The following is a 4,181-nucleotide window of genomic DNA, read 5'->3' as shown; positions in this document are numbered from 1 at the left end:
TGCAGTTTCGGCCGTTCCAACCATAGTACAACTGACGTCGAGGGGAGGGGCGCGGATTTCTAGTATTACCCCATTATGGTTAAGTTTAACCATTTGGTGCAAGGTAGAAGCCACACCTCCTAAGTCATGGAGCCAAAGTCGCCCCAAGAGGAGGTTGAAAGTGGGCTTGATGTCGATTATTTGAAACTACGTGGTGCGTGCCACAGGCCCGGTTTGTATGGTAAGGTTGATTTTTCCCAATACAGGCCTTCGGGAGTTATCATAAGCTCGTACCCTTTGCTTGGAGGTTTGGAAGTCATCGTTTCCTAGCCCCAAGCAATGGGCGGTTCGCAATGGGCGGACATTAACCGCCGAACCGTTATCTACGAGCGCTAGAGGGATGTTTTGTCCTTTGCATCCAACCACTAGATAAAGGGCTTTATTGTGAGCACCCCCCTCTTTAGGCAAGTCTTTGTCAGTGAAAACTATGGCCTTTTCTCCAGCATCTCTCGTGACATGGCTAACCAATGAGTCAGGTGTGATATCTGTAGGTACTGAGATGAGGTCAAGTGAGCGAATAAGCTTTTCGCGATGTTCCTTTGAAGTACACATGAGATCCCAGATGGTAATCTCGGCCTTGGTTCTTTTTAGTTATTTCAGGAGAGGATTTTCAATGACTTCTGCGACGGTGGCGTGCCGTCCATTCTCAGGAGTTTGCCTAATCGGGATGTCGTCCATAGGAGGTGGGTGAATATCCGGTTGGTATATTCTTCCGGATCGGGTGAGGTTGTCGACCTCGGGCTCCTGAGGGGTGGTGTCAATGAGAGCATACCCGGGTCAAGTTTCGGTGAAGAGGTCCTGGCCCGATACTTGAGATAGGTAGATATCTTCATCATCATCATTCCACACACCGCACAATTCTCTCTCGATTCGATCCATAGGGACCACAGCGAGTGGTGCACCTTGAGGCGTGATGTACACCGTGGGGTCGAAATTCTCTGGTTGGTCGAGAGAGATGTGACAAGAGCCGAGTGGGCTCTTGTTGTTGTTGGGTTTGCCAATGTTAGGGAGAGGTATCACTTCATCCTCTATCATGTCCTGGATCGTATGTTTTAGATTCCAGCAGTTTTCAGTGTCATGCCCATTTCCTTGATGGAATTTGCAGTAAGTACCTTCGACCCAATATTTGCTTTTGACAGGAGGGTCACGGGTGGGGCCTATAGGTCTCAACTTTCCTTGATTGGTTAGTCTTTCAAAGGCTTGTACCAAAGTCGACCCGAGTGGGGCAAACTTTCGGTCTCGGGCCCATCTTCCAGGGCTTCTTCGGGCGGGAGTCTCTTCTACAGCATGGACTTCTTGGGCTTGGGATGTGTTACCCCGATTATAGGTGTTGTTTTTATATGTGGGTTTGCTTTGTATGGTTTTGGAGAGGTCGTCCTCGATCTTTATTCCCACATCATAAACTCTTTTGAAAGTGTCAAGTCCCAGGTACCTAAGGTGTTGTCTGTAAGCCGGGTCCAGGTTGTCAATGAATTTTTGGACCAATTCTGTTTCGGGAGGCCTATTGATTAGCTGGGCCGCCTGGTCCCTCCATCTAGCAAAGTAGGTCGTGAAACTCTCATTTTTCTTTTGGAAGAGAACTTCCAGCTCGCGCATGGTGACTTGGAAATCCATGTTCGACGAGTATTGCTTGATGAAGACATTGACAAAGTCTTCCCAAGTGGGGAAGAGCTTAGGGTCCTGGTGATAGTACCATTTGAGCGGCACAGGTTCCAAGGACAAAGGAAAGGCAGGTAAGTACATGGACTTATCCACGCCTTTCAAGTTCATGGCATTCACAAAGCTCAGTAGATGATCACGGGGGTTGTCCGTGGCCTTGAACTTTGGTAAGTCAGATGAACTTAACTTTTCTGGTAGTTTGCCAGGAAAAGGTTCAGGATCGAGGGAGAAGTATTTGCTCCCCATGGTTTGCTGTAGGACCATTTTTTCAATCCTCTTCTCGTTATCGAGGTCATTTTTGGCTTGCGCAGCCGCTAAAGCTTCATTTTCCATTTTCAGTTGGCCCATAAGTTGGGTCATTTGGACCATCTGTGAAGGAAATAATGCCCTTGGTCCAAGTATGCATTCTATGTTAAGTCTAATAAATGCGGTTCAGTATTAATTAACAAGTTAATAATTCAGTGAGATCAAGTAAGCTGAATGCCTAGCTAGAGGCCGCTTCAGTTCAAGTGGAATTAATGATATTAATCCACGGCTTACTCTTGACTGAACCCGTAGGGTCACACAAATAGTACGTAAACGGATCAAGTATTTAATGGCATTAAATACTCTATCTATGGATATTCGGAATCGACGGATCTTGGTTTCAGTGGGAGCTGAGATCGTCACAGGCAAGAAATGAATACTCCGGAAACGATGATATTACCGGAAACGGAAATATGGATCGTATCGGAAATATAAATATTATCCAAGTCGTAGATGTTGCCGGAAACGGAAACATGGTACGTATCGGAAAATATTATCGGAAATGGAAATATTACCAGAATCGGAAATATTGCCGGAAACGAAAATATTGTCAGAATCGGAAATATTCCCGGAATCGGAAAATAATTCCGGAAACGGAAATATTAAATATTTGTTCGAAACGGAAATTAATTCCGGAATCGGAAATGTTAAATATTGTTCGTATCGGAAATGAATTCCGGAATCGGAAATTTAATCGGAAGCGTATCGTACGAATAAGCATCGGACGAGGCCTGCCGGACGAGGGCCCAGCACGACGCCAGGCCATCGCCCAGCAAGCCAAGGGCGCCACACAAACAGCCACCTCAGGCCCAGTGCAAGGCCAGGCCCAGCAGGCCGTGGCAGCGCGCACAGCGCGCGCAGCGCGCGCGGGTGCTTGCGTGGGCTTGTGGCTCGCGCAGGCCTCGCACGCACGCATGGGCGGCCCATCGTGGCTGCCGTGTGTGTGTGCGTAAGTGTTTGTGTTCGTGCACGTTTCCTAAAACGTGCAGAGTTCGGTTAATGATTAAATTCCTAATTCTATTTGATAAATTAATTAAATTAGAGTTCTTGTAGGATTCTAGGTTTAATTAATTTGTATCTGAATAGGATTCCAATTCCCTTTCCATAACCCTATAAATATGTGGCCTGGGTTCACAATTTATAACGAGTTTCAAAGTATTCAAAGTGAGTTTTGAGAGAAAAATTCAGCCACACATCTTGCTCAAAAGTGCCGAAAATTCTAGTACCTTAAGGGCGATTCTAGTTGGTCAATCTTAAGGCGGATCCGGACGTGCTGTGGACTATCTACGGAGGGACGACACTTGGAGTCCTAAAGACTTGTTCTTGTTCGGTTCGGGCGCAGCTAGGGAAGGCACGCAACAAAGAGTATGCATCTAAATTATGCTATATGATTATGTGTAAATAATATGTAATCCTGGGTTAATGGTTGTTTCCGCATGATTTATGTAATATCATATGTATCATAACCTAACAGTGGTATCACGAGCCCCTTATTATTTTCATAATCTAAATTGCATGAACATGGTTAAATATTACAAATTTGCAAGAATTAAAAGGGGTGATTAATTTTCGTAATTGTTAATTAATTGCAAATTGCGTTTATTTAATTATACGTACGCAGTTTTTCGGCAGTTTCTTCGTTACTCATCCAAATCGAGTGATTTTTGTGTCAATTCCGCATGTAAAAGGCATTCTAAAATTTTGACAAAAATAAAAATTTTCTGCCGAACCCAGAATTCTCAAATTCGAAGCCTAACTATGACTTTTCGAAGGTTTTAGTTTTTCGAATGCAAAATTTCGTAAATTTAAGATGTTAAATTAAATATTTGCGATTCTTGTTGATAAATCTTGAATTTTTGATTGACCTACTGCATATGTTTAACAAGTTTGAATGCCTAGTCTTGTTAATTATGCAATCTAATTTGTAATTATGATTAATTTGTTGAAAATTAGAATAATTTAGAATTAATTTGATTTTCATAATTAATTGTAATTTAATTAGAAACCTATGATTAAAAACCACCATAAAAATTGTAAATTTATGATAAATTTTAAATTTTTATGACCTAGACTTGAATCCATAACAATCGGAAATCAATTGGATAATAAATTTTCGATTTTTTCGCCCTAAAATTATGAAATTAATAATATTTATTAATTTGTCATTAATTTTATAA

The sequence above is a fragment of the Spinacia oleracea genome, chromosome 3, assembly GCF_020520425.1.
Source record: "Spinacia oleracea cultivar Varoflay chromosome 3, BTI_SOV_V1, whole genome shotgun sequence".
Taxonomy (NCBI): domain Eukaryota; kingdom Viridiplantae; phylum Streptophyta; class Magnoliopsida; order Caryophyllales; family Amaranthaceae; genus Spinacia; species Spinacia oleracea.
This window is presented reverse-complemented; position numbering follows the sequence as displayed.